We start from the raw sequence: 15,864 nt of genomic DNA on the forward strand, positions 1-15,864 counted from the left end.
GAATCAGAAAATGCCTAAAAAGGCACAGTATTTGACATTGCTTGGTTTTAGATTACAAATAAAATAGCCCCTGTGTCTCTTCAACCTAGAAAGCAGAAACCTTGCACATGCTTTGGCCTGTATCTCCATGTGAACCACATGATGCACAGCCTCACATTACTTCTGTCTCTCTACTTAAAAAAAAAAAAAAAAAAGGTACTTGACTTCAGCTCTGGAGTTGGAAATAAAGACTTTGAGATGAGAAAGAAAAGTTTCTTTTCCTAACTACAGCATATTTTTCTCTGTGGACAAAGTGAACACTAGCCAAAAAGTAAAATATAATCCATGAGTTCCTGTATTTTAACTGTCTCTCATCTTGAAGCAATAAACAAAGTTTAATCAAATACTTACTAGCTGAGTAAATATTTTTGCTCATATGTATAAACCAACCTAGGTCAGATTCTCATGTTTTGGCTCAGCATTAGTATGTCTTTTCATGGTTGGTAGGTTCAAAATTTTTTTTTTCCATCTTAATTCCATATGCTAAATCGAGAAACTATGCATATATACATACATAAGTATATACACACGCTCTATACACATTGCTTTTTACAGACCCTCCAAGAACTGTTTCTTTTTCCTCTAAACAAAGCCCAGAAGCATGTTCATGAAGTGTCACTACAGAACTCTGCAATGACCATTTAACAGAGGTCAGCATGTTTCAGCAAGGTAACAAACTCCAGCTGCCTACAAACTAGGTGGAAGGATCTTCCCAGCCCACCTTACAAAGGTAATGTGGGTAATGTGTCAAAAGCTCCATTTAGGCAACATGCTCCCACCCAACCCTGCTTACCTTGCATGTTCACTCCTATCTGGCTTTCAGCAAGCTCAGGTCCTGTATTATTCTTACTGTGTGTCTAACATAACAGAGAGCCCTGTGCTGTGAATACTAGTAGAACAGTTCATTTGCTCCAGCTCTGTTAAGGTTGTGGTTTAAGCCCTCAACTCCATTTGAATCTTTACATCAAATTCTCCATTGCTTGAAAGCTGTGCTGAAGTCCCCAAAGAGCTTGACCCCACTTTTCCCGAAAAGCTTTAGAGAAGAAAATGGAGAAGTAACTGTTCTCTGAGGACCTCCCAAAGGAGACCTGGTCTGCCAGACAGCAGACACCTTCCCACTGTCCTCCCTGGAGAGAGAACCAAGCAATAATAATGTCAAGTAACATTAGCCAGCATGATTATCTATACATTCCAAAGCAGTACTGTTCAATTCTACAAAACTTGTGGCTATGTGTCACATTCAGTGTGGAGAACTGCAAGGAGATCTTTTAAAAAATATATATTCAGGAATGAAATTAAGCCAAAGGAGGCAAACATTGTGTCTGATAACAATGGTAATGTTTATCGGTAACAAAAAGACAAAACAAAAAGGAGTTACCCCACTAAAGAGGGCTAGAGAAGACAGAGCAATGGGAAGCAAAATGGGAGAGAGAAGGAAAGATGGAGATGGGACAGAGGGAAAAGAAGCCATGATATGATGTGAGGGGGGCTCGGGAAGGAGGGCCAGGAGCCTGGGAAGGAGGGCCAGGAGCCTGGGAAGGTGGGCCAGGAGGGCCAGAAGTGTGGGCAGAAGGGCCAGGAGCCTGGGCAGGAGGGCCAGGAGGGCCAGGAGCCTGGGCAGGAGGGCCAGGAGCCTGGGCAGGAGGACTGGGAGCGTGGGAAGGAGGGCCAGGAGGGCCAGGAGCATGGACAGGAGGGCCAGGAGCCTGGGAAGGAGGGTCAGGAGCATGGGCAGGAGAGCCAGGGGCCTGGGCAGTCATGACAAGGATGGGCGGTGGGCTGGCTCAGGCCGCTGGACCACAGGTGCCTCAGGCAGGGACACGGAGATGAAGCAGGCAGGGCGTCGGTCAGGGACACAGGGAGGCAGGACAGACACCAGGGTGAGCAAGAGCCAGTGAGGTCAGGAGAGCCAAAAGGCAGGACCCAAAAAGGAAGTTCGAAAAGCCCGCAAAAGAGTCAAAAGGTGAGGGACAGAACAGCCCCCGGAGCCTGTGGCAGTTACCTTTCATGCCCCCGGCTCCTCCCCGAGTGTGCCTGCCGACAGGAGACCATTGGCCCAGCCCGATGTCCCAGCGCAGTCCATTGGCAGAGACCTTTTTCCATCTCTGGGGTCCAGTGCCTTTGGTGTCCCCCTGCTGTCCCCCCTGCCTGCCCCGTGTGAGACATGAAAAGGTGGCCAGGCAAAGTCTCCCCAGAGACAAGGCTTTCCTGCATCTTCTCCTGGCTGCCTCCTGGACATGGCACATGCGCAGTCCCTCCCCCCGTGCCTCTGACAGCCATTGCTGAGGCCTAACAAAACTCATTGGCTCCTCACACTATGCTTTGAAAGCTTTTCTTTTCAAACAGGTTTTGTTCCAAGCTCTTTCTGCATTTCACAGGATCGCATATATTGTGGTTGGGCTGAACTGTTTTAAGATAATAGTTCTGCCATAACCTTTCCTTCAGACAAGTGATGGCTTTATGTCCTGAAAAACATATCAGACCAGATATTACTTTTGGGAACTGTGTCTGTCTCCTGATCCTCTAAGACTCAACTCAGCTTTTTAAGGACCACAGCCTTGCAAACAAGCCCCATCACTAAACTGTAAGATGATGGCCCTGAGCTGTGCCTGAGCCAGTGACTTTGGATCCAGAAAACAAAAATGCAGAGTGGGTGTTACCAGGCCACCCATCCCGTCCCAGTCTGTTGACCAAATCTCTCACTAAGCCAATTCAAATACATGTCCTTCTTCTCATCTCCCTCTGCAGAGGTACTATGGCCTACCCATGGATGCTAGATGGATCTGACACATTGGCATCTAGAGCTGACACACTGGTATCTAGGACATGACTCCACAAAGCAAGGCTCCCCAAGTGATAGGAGGAATGTTTCTTTTAGAGGAGCTAGCTATGCTTGTTTTTTCTCGGTGAGGACAATGCAAGTTTTTTATGACAGAAAAATCATTAAAACATTTTAAAATGGAAACTAGACTCTAGATAGTACTCCACTGCTTATAAAATATAATATAAGAGAGATCAGAGGAAACAGATTTATGAGAATCTAATTTTTTTTCCAAGATTCACCAATCAGTTGGGACAGTATCTTGCACAGTTGCCCCATTCCTTCCTCATCCATTAGACTTTACACCTCCTCCATGGGGCTCCGTGGGTGCATTTTCCCCAAGAGACCCAAAAGCCAACTTTCCCTGCAGCTGTTTATATGAGACTAACCTTTCATGGATCCAGGCCAGACCACAAGGAAGCAAGCCACAGCTCTCTGCCCATTTTTTGCCTTCTCTTGGAAAGACATAACATTGCATGCCTTTGTCAGCAGTGGTCTAGCTTGGCTCTATCTCTAGCCTGGGATTTAATCCTGGGAAACACTCGCATGACTTCTCCTTACAGAATCTCCATTTGAGCCAGATTTCCCTAAAATTTCCCCCTCTTTATTTATCCAACTGTTAACTTTGTTGTTTTGGAGATATTTTTAACCTTTCAATTTCACGCTTTGGGGCCCTAATTGTAGGAAGACATGACTGCAGCTTCTCAGTATAAGAACCAACTTCTGACTGCTGCTTTCTCAGAGGGTCAATTCCACTACTGAGACTGAATATTTTCCCTCTTCTTGTTCTTTCTGCAAGTTTCAAATTTATTTCAATCCTTAAACATAAACCTATTTAAACAATCCACATGTACGTTAATGATGTTTTAAATGTTTCTTTGGAACCACTAAGTCAATCAGCATCTGAATTTCCATGTAAAGCATTCTGACCTTGCTGGTAAACAGATCTAGGCGGAGAACCACTGACAAAGAGAGAGAAGAATCAGACAAATGTGTGAGTATCATATTCTCATCCTCTCCCAACTTTACATTCTCCTTCTCCCAAAGTTCAGTCTCAGCTTCTCTCCTCTTACCTAAAATCCCGTGGTTCTCATGTACAGTTTCTGCAATTACAACTCTCAAGCAGAGAAGCATGGTTATGATGCTCACTATGGGTGATAAAGATGAAAAAGACCTTTCCCAAGTTGCTGTCAGGGTTGAGTTTCTGATTTTTGTCGTCTGCAGGGCAGTGTTTCTGCCAGAGGCAGTCTACAACCTCTACTCACACAGCACTGCTACTCACCACTTAGAAAGCCTGACAACACTGGCATCTTTCCATGTTTAGTACCCTCCTTAATACTTCCAAGTAAAGTATATGGGTTTATGTCTTACTGAATCCTTTGACTAATCTTGTTCTTTTTTCTACTGTGGTCACTTTATGGGAATGAGTGTGGTTGCAGAGGAAACCGGTCCCAGTTACTAACTCAGCTGCCACAGTTCAGAGGGAGAACTTGTTTCTGACCTTTACACAGTCCCTCTGCAAGAACATCCCCTCCACACTAAGATTATTACTTAGGTCACTCCTTTATGTATGAGATCAAGCTGCATTTTCTCCAGTGGTTCTTCCAATACTTTCTAAGGAAGCTGAGCTGATATTTGAGGTGTAATCTTTCAGGGAGATAGGCAACTAGAAGGTGTTTGCAGCGGGATAGTGCAACATTTTGAAAACAAACAAGTGTCCATTAGCCTATATTAATAGTACATTCCTAGCAAGCCCATACCAGTCATGTTATTTCTCTCTTCTTAAAAATGGCAAAAATAATTTAACTCATTGAATTTAATAAACACACATTTATCATACTGTCTGATTTCATGCTCCAGTTATGTTTTTTTACCTATTTCTGGATCCCTTGGCCAGTAAACGTGATGTGTGATCATAGGTTTTCCACTCTAGACAGGTCAAAGGCCTCTGGTCTTTAATGACTTATGTGTGGGATTTCCAGTTGGCCACCAACCTGGTGAATCCATACAAGCCCGTGTGGTGGAGCCTGCAGTGTCAAGGGCAGGGGTGGAGTGTGGATGTGTGCAAGGGAAGGGCCCACCCTGTCATTGGTGCACCCAGGCCACACCCCCAGGCTTCCAGCAGCTCCTCCAGGAAGGTATCACAGTTTCAGTGCCCTGTTACAGGTTCAGAGAGGAATCTCCCATCCTGTGCTGTAATTTCTAACAAGACCTGAACAACAAGATTAGGGACATGCTTTTACACCAGCCTAAGCAGGCAAAAAACCAGTACATTTAATGCAGGAGTGGCAAGGGTGGCAGGGACTGGCTGTCCTGCCCAGTGGACAGAGAACTTCTGGCTTTACAGCTGTTTTCAAGATCTGTGGAAGTTTGAAGATCCAGGTTTTGGAGAAAACACAAAAACAACTTGTACTCTGTCCCTCCTGGGTTCACTGCTCTCTCTATATCCATGAGAAGCTGTGATCACAATTCTTGGAATCATGAATCAATGTGAGCAGATCATGATTCAAAGGAACTTCGGGTAACTGGAAGGACATAGCTCTTTTTATGTCTGGTGGAACACCTGAGTACATCTGCCTTACTGAGCTCAGCACTGCAGGCTTGCTCACCTACAGCCACTCAGAAGACAGATCCACTTCAGGCAAAGAGTCAAGGACACCCAGAAACTATGGTTTGGAAGTCTCGTTTTCCTAAGAATCAGGTGACTTTCCATGTGTTCCCAGTTTGCTGCCATTGGTATTTGCATGACAGTAACAACCACAGAGTCTGGACCACAGATCATTGTGCGTATATATCACCAAGTGGCCCTGTAAAGATGTATGTTCACTATGGCTCTAAAGCCATTCTCCACCTGCAGCCTCTCTCTGGTCAGATGTGTGTCTTTCTACTTTCTTAGGCTGGAAAAGAGAAGCACTTCTCTGAGGCTCTGAGGAGCAGTTAGTGACCAAATTTAGATGTGCAAGAAAATAATTGGGTCCAAGGCACTGACAGTAGCTAGTTTCAAAATGCTTTCAGTTATGTGTTCTAGGTTATTTGTAGAGGATCTCCTCTGAGTTTTACTATAAGGCTGAGAAGATTTTCTTCTCTTGCTGCTAATTAAAATAATAGTAAACAGACACTTGTGTACAGTCCTGCCATTATGCAGTTTATACCTCTCTCATCCGGATGCTCCCTGGGGCATGATTTAGTTTAAATATCTCTCTGGTAGTGAGGAGAGTCTTCTTCCCATACAATCCACTCACATCTATCTCCTTTCATAAACATTTCAGATCCCATTTGCCTTTCAGTTTCTTTCCTTCATCCCTTAAAATTACCTTAATATGTCCATTCTAAGGGGGTATATTTTCTGAAGCTACTAGAACCATTTTTTTTCCAGGTACTGGCTCAGAAAGGAACAGTGTTCTTCACTTCAACAGAGTTCTGCATAGTCTTTGTATTTCAGCTTCCACTGTGGAGAGTACTGAAGCCCCAGTTTCTTGAGGTTCTAAGTAAGACATGTGATATGCTGAGAAATGAAATACTTATTTCCTCAGTTTTGTCTCTTGCTCCCTCTTCCTGTCCCTCACCCTCAAACAGCACAGCTTTGAGTTATGCCTGGAAGGATTTGCTTTAGACCCAAACACTGAGGGAGAGCTTTCAAAGGGCAACACTGGTGATACTAGTCTGTGCTCAGAATTAATGCATGCACATCTGCCCCACTAAGGTGCCTCAGCACCAGCATCCTTCACTTATGTCAAAAGAAAGTCATACAATACGAGATTTGCTGTAATTTAATATAAATCAGTTAGCAGCTTCTAAAGGAATAATCAAACTCAAAATAGTGTTGAAAGTGAACAGAAATAATAGATCCAAGTTGCATCAAGCAGAGGAAAACAGTAGAATTCAACTTTGCTCTGCCCGATGTTCAAGATGCCTTTGTTTGGCAATTTGGTTTGTAAACTAACCACTGTTATTTGGCACATTCAGAGATGTTTTACGCACAGAAAAGAGGACAGCAAGGACTGATGTGATATTAAGGGATACAAACATAGAAAGCAATGAAAATGTTACTATAACCTCTTTGGCCAGCTGTATTTCTGAGTCCTTATTTGATGGAGAAAAAACATGTCATTTGTCCTCTGCACATACATATGAATTATAAAGTTCTACAAGTACCAAGTGTGCAATTACTGCTGGATTTTGCATACAAAGGGCAAAGGAGAGTGATGTGGCTTCTTGCAGCTTCCCTTGTGCATTTCTGCTGGAATCAAGCCCTTCCAATGAGAAGAGTATTTGAATAAAGCAGGAAGAAAGAGTCTATTTTTGCCAAGTAGGAGGTTCTGTCACCACTTTGGAGAAAGGGATAGGGGGCTTTGGCAGAGCTGTGCAGCTAGCAGCTATGGCCCACACAGAATGCAAAAACCTACACAGGCTGCCAAAACAGCCAGCTCCCAAGGGAGTTTCACTCTCAAGTTAGGAGGCAGCCCCAATGACTCCTTGAGAGCTGGCATTAGAGGTGACACTCCTTGAGTGTCACTTCTAATGCACATATCAAAAACTCTTCATCCTGACCCCAAAACACACTTTGTCTTTTAAGACAGAGCAAAAAAGTAAGTAATGGCACTGTTATAAAAACAATAAAGTTGATCTTTTTCAGAGACAGCTGCATGTTATGCTGCTCTGAATGCATTCATAGTTCACATCTGTTTGACTTAATCCATGCAAATCTGTACATCATGACTGAGTCTCAAGAGATCATGTTTCAGCCCTGCAAAACCTATGGATCGTGAGTGAATCTCAAAAGACCATGTTTTGCAATTGTGTACACAAACCCACAGGAGAAGGGATGAATGCAAGAAAGACAATCACTACGAGACAGGGAAGGTCTCCCACAGATATTAGGTCTAGAACAGAAATGTCTTAAGAATTGACTAGCAGAAATGATACAGAGAATGAATGTAAAATAATTAGTAAGGAGATGAAAAACATACTTAGGTAAGAAAGAGGGAGAACTCAGAAAGTACTTGGCATTGAAGCAAACTAACTTTTTAAGAGATCTTGCAGAAAAAAATTACACAGTACTGTCATATTTAGAAACTACACTGAAAGTCATCCGCAAAACTGTAATAATAAAAAACCCAAGTCTTTGAATTCATTGGCTTGATTCTCAAAGATGGGGTTCATTGAAAGCTATGAAGAAAGAAGAGCTATTAAAATAAGCTCTTTGGAGGGTCTTGCTCTTACCAAATGAATATAATGAGCAAGGGATTATCACAGTTTTGCAATTTGATCATGATGTTCCAGGCACACAGTGAGTATAAAGAAAATGCATGTTAGATTATGCCCAAAGGATTACTCCTTCTAATGATAGCTATAAACAGTGTGTTTATTTGAAACTCTGAATAAGAGAGTGCAAAGCGCTCTGTGTGACTCAAATGCACACTGCTTGCTACAAAAAAAAAAAAAAATTATCAGCATTATTATGTCTAAAACAAGCCCAGGCATTTGTGAAAAATGCAACAGAGCTTGTCCACTATTGTTAAAGTTGGAATGCCCTGTCCCAAAACACCTGAGAATATCCCACTGAAATCCAAACCAATCAGATGGCTCCCATATCTATGTGTCCAAGACCGAACTCATGGCCCTGAACTGTGTTTTGAGAGAGAGGACATTTCATAGTTCGGTTTCAGGGTTTAGTTGCAGGGGCTTCCCGCTGCTGCTGGGAAGCTCAGATCAAAACCATATCTCAAATCAGCTGTAAGAACCTGAGGGGAGAGGACCTGAAAGCAGCTCAGAGTATCCCAAATAATGGCAGTAAAACAGCTGTGGCAACCTGGCATTGTGCACAGGAGTGTGATAGCAATGGTTCTGTGACACACAGACCCTGGGAGTGCCTAGTGCTGCACCACAGTAGCAGCTGTCTCTGTCACTGCTACCACCAGCACCCACTCTGAAGTGGCACCAATGCTGAAAGCACTGCCAATGCCCCAGCCAAGCCCTGCACTGTCCCTAATAAGAAGAACTAGAATAAGCTGAGGCTGAACTGGCTGCTCCAGCACAGAAACACCATCTAACTGAGGTTATTCGAATCTATTACTGCCAAGGGCTGCTGTACAATTTTAATGGAGCTTGGCTGGTTGTTTCTTCCCTCTTCTTTTCCCTCTATTTTGTCAGCTGTCAGGAGCCAGACCAAGCTTGCTGGACTCAAGACTGCTCCTCTGGCCAGCCTGCTCCAAAGCTTTTCCACAGGCTACAGTGGGGTCAGTACCTTGTGCTCTGCCTGTGAGCAGACACATTCCTCTTCTGCTGTGTGCACCCAGTGTGTGAGCACTGGGAGAAATAGGCTATTTTAAGCCTTTTTATGCCCCAATTTACAGGTTTTTTATAACAGGTTTAAAGTGTTCAACTCTTTTAACATGAAAAACACCTGGCTAGTCAGTTTTTTTAGCAATCATACTGCTCTCTTTTAAGGTGCATTTTTCAGCTAAACCATTAGCTTTTTGTTGTTGTCGTCCTTGCCTTCTCCACTGTTACCCAGTGCTTTCTGATCCTGATTACTCATCTACAATGTCACAGCTCTGTGGTTTTAGGTCTGTCCTGTGTTATGCTGATGAAATCTCTGTGCCAGCCATACTGTCTAGCACACTCTTCACATTTACAAGGCCAAGGACTAAAGGATTTTAATATTTTTTTCAGCTTTTCTGTTTCGCTTCTGGAAAACTAAAAAAAAAGCAAAAGTTGCAAGGAGGAGGAGTTGAAGGGAGACACAAAGATCTCATAATAGAGAGGGCAGGGCTGCAATGCCGAGTCAGTTATAATCTCTTGTAACTGCCTTAATGAGGAGTCAGTTTATTTTTACGAAAAAAAGGAATTAAATCTGAATGTCATTATCAAACATGCCACAACTGATACATCCTGTGCACACCTTCAGAGAGATCTGTCTGTCTAGTTTTGGTAATGAAGAGCAGCCAAGCAGCTCTCTAACCAGGTCGGTCTCATGCCTGGTGGAGCAGCATGACAACTCTTGCAGGGCTCTGTGCCAGCTGGCAGTGCTTCAATCTAATAATCCCATACAGCACTTTCCTATAGTGCACTGCAGGGTGTTGTAAGGCTTCATTAGCTAAGTCTTGTAAAGGACTGTGACTGCTTAAATAAAAGGGACTAGTTTAATGTTAAATATTAGGAGGACATTTTTCACCATGCAAAATTTTCAGCTCCAGCTCAGAAAAGTCAGCTCTCATCCTGCCCCCAGCTCTGCTAAAGGGAGGCATCTGCCACAGGCACTGGTATCAACAGAATTGTCTGGAGTGGCCAGAAAGTAACACTGACACACAGGTTTCTTTCACATTCAAAGGAACATTTCACTGATTTCTTGAAAGAAATGTTCATTTTCTTCCTTGGCAACAATTTAGCAGCTCAAACTATATGCAGGCGAGTTCTGGTTTTTGCCAGAACATTTCATTCAGTTACATTTAAAACCTTTATAAACAGTCATTTTAAAAAGTAACAAAAAGGAGGTAAGAAGGCTATATTTTAACCTAAGTGAAAACTATTTCCATTGCAGTTAGCAGAACAATTTGCACTCAACAGCAGTAAGCTTGTACTGCTATATTGCTTAAATAAATGACAGTTTAAATTAAAACAGTTAATCAACTGCTAGCCATGCAAACCTTCCTGCCCTACATCATGAAGACAATATAACCATAGACAAGAAGGATCTTTCTGTCAAGAAAATCAGTTCCAAAAAGGAGAGAAGGCCTCCCACTGGCTGTGAGCCTAACAAATGGTTCTGCATCTTACCTTCAAAAAACCCAAAACCAAAAATTAAAAAAATCTATGCCAGGTTATTTACTGGAGGTAAATCTCACAAATTCAGAGAATAATTATGGTACCATAGAAGTACCCTTCACTGTACTATAATTTAAAGGTTTCAGAAATTAGTGCAGTAAATCACAAGGGTCACTTTTCTAAACCATGTCCCCAGGTACCACATTAACACATGTCTTAACGTGGTGACTCCACCACTTCCCTGAGCAGTTTGTTCCAATATCTAAGCACCCTTTCAGTGAAGAAATTTTTGCTAATATCCAAATTAAACCTCCCTTTGTACACCTCAAAGCCATGTCCTCAACTGCATGGAGCAAGTAGGACTGCCTAGTGCTGAGAAGGACATGCGAGACACAGCAAAGCACTATTTTGGAAGTTAGAGGAGTGCCCATGTTCCTCTTCCCATGGTCCTCTCCCATTTTCTGCCATTCATCTCTCTCCCCATGTTTTTGGCATAATGACTTCTGCCATTGACTGCAGGGGCTCTCCTCCTTTTAAGGCTCAGCAACCACAAAAGAGAGCCAAAATTTCTGGCTCCTAAAGAAGTTTACAGTAGCTGGTATTTCTGCTGCCTCTGATATTCTTAACGACTTGTTGGTCAAAGAGTGAAGGAAACACCTGTTTGTTAATATTTCTGACCTCCACAACCACCACACAGCATTTGTCCTTCAGTAGCCAGGATGTCTTCCCCAAGGCATCCTGGTACGGGTTAAGTCCAGACAAACTGGTCTTAGGTCACCTAAGAAATCCAGTTTTTTGGAACATTCACTCTGAAAATGTGGGCAGCTGAAAACTCTGCCCATATTTTCTCTGTCTGTCAGGGTGTCTCCTTTTTCCTTACTGACACTCAGACTTTTAATTTCACCCCAAGTGCTTTTATTGTGGTTTTATGCAGCACAAGCATGTCAAACAAAGTAGTCATTACTTAATTACTTGATATCTAAATTGGAGAATTTAGTCAAACATCTCAAGTTTTCATAATTATAGGCAACTTTATATAAACATCTGGTGGCAAACACCAGGCTTGCATGCTTGAAGGAGGCGCACTTCAAATGACAGGAGGATAACCTAAGTTAACAAAATAAACACTGTTTCTCACATCAGTTTGCTAATCTTCTGAATATTTTTGTTCTCAACTGATTTTGACAAGCATTTTTTAAATTCAGCAGAAGTCTGTGTATCATTGGAGTGGTTTACTTTGAAACTTTATTACTACTACAGACCAAAGACTGAGACAATATTTTTATCCAGCCTCTGGTTTGTCAAGGAATTCTGTCATCAACATTATACCATTACCTTTTTGGATAAAGCACAGCTAGCAAGACTATAGCCTGGCATAAAAAATGCATACAGGTAATTTTGTATCTATACATTTTAGTTCACCTTTCTTTTCACTCCCAGAACTCTCTCTTAGGTACAGAAAATGCTAATTTTATGGCCGGCCAATAAGGACTTTTCTCTACTATGTAACACCCCAGAGAATGTGACTCCAGGCACTTCCTCCAGAAAAAAATCAGCCTTTTTTAATTGGCAGGGGAACCTTGTTCTTTTACCTTCTCTCAGTTAGATGGTGAAGATCTCTGCCAAATCTGTACCCAGATTTCCTTGCTGACCCTTCCAAGAGGAGATTTTAGCATGAGTACGCATAGATGACAAAACTATTCCTGACACCTCCAGGCTCTGGAAAAGCTGTAAATCAAATGGGAAAGAGCTAATTCTTGGTCTCTTTTATGTGCTTTGGTTATCACAGGACATCTACAAGGGCAGTGACCTGCATGGTCCATGATGCTGGAGAAAGTGGGTGCCAGTGCAGCAGTGGGTCACTGTGAACTGCTCCCACATTATTCCTTCAGTGGAGGAGACATCTCTTTTCCCTGCCAATCATCCTCAGTGGCAATTGTGTCACTCTGAAAAGCCAGGACACAAGGGATTATGAGCTACTGTTTGCATTATTTTTTGCTTTCTAGAAGCATAAGTGGCAAAATTATTTTCTCAGTCCATTTCATCAGCCTTAAAGTCTTACTCAGGATATCCTTACACCCTCTTCTTGTTTGTTTTTTTGCTTGTTTGTTTGGCTGGTTTTCTTATTTGTTCTTTGTTTTGGTTTGGGTTTGGGATTTGGTCCTATTTTCAGTAGTATGGATGTTGTCCAGTCGTAATCTATGTTTTTATTTTTACTCTGAAAGTTAGTGTCATCTCAGCTCCTTGTATGTGATCCCTCTGCAGTCATTTGTTCTTCTCCTCAATGTGTGTGCTGACATTTTTGTCTTGTAGCACCTGCATCCTATGGAAACCCCTCATTACTTCTTTATGGCTCAAACCTCCCTCTCCTCAGGTGAACCTTTTCCTGTCTTTCCAGTGGGAATAGGAGATAAATATTGCCATATTTTCCAAATTTGGCATCAAAGGGACCTCATCTTTAGAGAAGGCAGGTATGGATATTAGGTCCAAGTTTCTCCCTGGTAGAGGTGCCCAGGTTACTGGAAAGGTGTTTTTTGCCCAGACTGCTGTGGACCATGGTATATTCACAAGACTTTCTCTGTGCCTAAGCAGCGGGCAAGGAGACACGAGGTTCCTCATTGCTTCCTGACTTACTCCTATCCCATTTTACAACTATAAATGAAATTAATTCACTTTCTGCAACCTGCATGATTGTTTACACTTGATAAAATCTGTTAGTGTTACAAGAAAATATATATGATCATTCTTACTAAGCATATGAATGGCAATACACAGCAATATATAGTATTTCATGATTACATATCCAGCTGTTTCTGACATTACATGTTGTCCCAAGGAAGAGGTACAGCTACACATGCAATACACACTCTGCTGTAATCTGTCTCTGGTCACCATGGCAGGCAGCCTCTCTGTTTTGTCAGGTGGAATTCACAGAATCATAGACTCACAGAATGGTTTGGGTTGGAAGGGATCATCTATCTCCAACCTCCTGCCCTGGGCAGAGACACCTTTTACTAGATCAGGTTATTCAGAGGCCTCTCCAGCCTGGCCTTGAGCACTTCCATGGACAAGGAGACCACAGCTTCTCTGGGCAATCAGTTACAGTGCCTCACCCCGTTGTTTCCTTTCAAAATTCTTTCTAATATCTAATCCAAACCTCACCTCCTTCAGCTTAAGGCCATTCACTACATAAGTGAATAAGAAACACTATATAATATATAAGAAAAAGAGTTGAGTATTTCCACGGAGACACAATTTAGACCCTGCAGTTTCTTGTAACACTGAGCGGGTGGAGAGGCTTTGCCATAGGGCTTTCTGCAATTACCTGTCAGTCAGCTTGAACTACTTAGAACATTGTCCTGAATAAATGAACCTCTAGATTAAATCACTGTGATGGACACATAAGCACATATTTATAGGAACAATTACAAGCATCCTCATAAACTTTATGTCTTTCCTTATGGGAATTCTGTAATGTTTCAAGGTTTCATTCCATTAGCACTTCATCAGAAATGTGAATCTATGTAACTGTCCCTCCTCTACAGTAAAAAATTGAAAGATTTAATATAAAATCCAGTAGCCAATTATTTATTCTGTGAAGCTTTCAAAACACACTGCCAATTTAAGTTACACTCATGTAGGTAATAATGGTAATGTCCTTTAAAGCATTTCTCTCCTTATTGTAAATTAGATAACCTCCATGTACAAGAGGTGCCAAATTCATATGCAAGAACTGATATATGTGATACTTATAGGAATATATAAGGCAGGTAAAGGCATGAGTGCAGAATGTCATCAAAGAACTAATGACTGCAAAGAACATAAAATCCTTAGAGAATTTTTCTCTCCTCCATACTATGAAGGACAGAAAGGTTAAATAGCCCCCAGCACACTCTTTACCAAGAAGGAAGGAAAATCTCAGCCTTTTTTTTAATACTTTAGCATATTGCATGTCAAAGTATTACACTATTACCCACTGGTCAGTAATTTATTACATTGGTTAATGCACACAACTGATAAACCAGCTGTGGCAGAATCCTTATCCTGAGTGTTAAAGCTCTGAAATTAAAAGGAAGCAGTACCATTGAATTCTGATTTCATTAGAAGCCAAGATGACCCACGTTCCTTATGGATGAAAAGTATATAAAAGTGTATAGACTATTCCTATATGTCTAATCCTATTATTTTATATTTCATTTTAAAAGTCTTAATAGTAAAGTGCTCATCTATTGCAACATGTAGAATCTCAGCCTACCTGGTGAAATTTTTTTTTTGCAACAAAGCAGGGGGGAAAAAAATGAAGAAAAGGAACTCTCACATCTCCAAAAGACACAAATATGTTTACCTTTGCTCAGCCAAGCAGCAGACATAATCAGAGCTGCCACCAGAGCAAGTGCTTTTGCCAGAGTGACCTCCTACATGGTGCAGATGTCAAAGTTTCAGCTGCCACTGAATGTATGTAACATGTGGCTGTTAGAAAGCAAAGTGTTCTCTGTCACAGCCATATTACAGCTTGGTATGGAAGGAAAATACTTTAGTTTCATGTTACAGATCTCAGGAGATAAAAAATGACACAGTTCTTAAAGGCAAAGCTAAGCTGTCTGGAATTTTTTCCTTTATAGTTTAGACAGTGAACCTTCTTGACCTCCTTCCTTCCCCCAGATGACTTATTTACACAAACTCATTTTGCCCCAATAATTAATTTGTGACAGTGAAAGGAGAGCAGATTGTTATACCTTGGGTTAAGAACCTCCTGATATGTCAGGGACATTTAAGACAGGTTATCAGTGATATTTTCAGACTTAGATTTTATACTCTGCTTTTTTGAGTTTATTGAGGGTTTTGAAAATGCAGTTTCACATGTCCACACCAAGACCTATGAACCCCTAGAATTTTTCATTTCCAGTTGCTGTGGACCTGTGAAACTGGTCCACATTAAAATGCCTTAAAACACAACAGGAAGAGAAGTCTTGCATTTTAAAGACGTGAACCTAAACATATATCAAGATTTATTCCTTAACTTGCTTAATTAATGCACCATTTGCAATATTTTCAAAGCCTTGGATTTCAGCAGTGTCATGTCCCCCATGTCACACTGATAAGGAATCTGAGCATGCACTATCCTCACATCCTGTGACATGCACTACACACTACACCAGGTAAAACTAGTGATTATGTCTACAACCCATGAATCCTCCAGATCACTGAGATTTGAAATGCAAAGTGTGCTCCTTGCC

The sequence above is a fragment of the Agelaius phoeniceus genome, chromosome Z (genome assembly GCF_051311805.1).
Source record: "Agelaius phoeniceus isolate bAgePho1 chromosome Z, bAgePho1.hap1, whole genome shotgun sequence".
In the NCBI taxonomy this organism is placed as follows: domain Eukaryota; kingdom Metazoa; phylum Chordata; class Aves; order Passeriformes; family Icteridae; genus Agelaius; species Agelaius phoeniceus.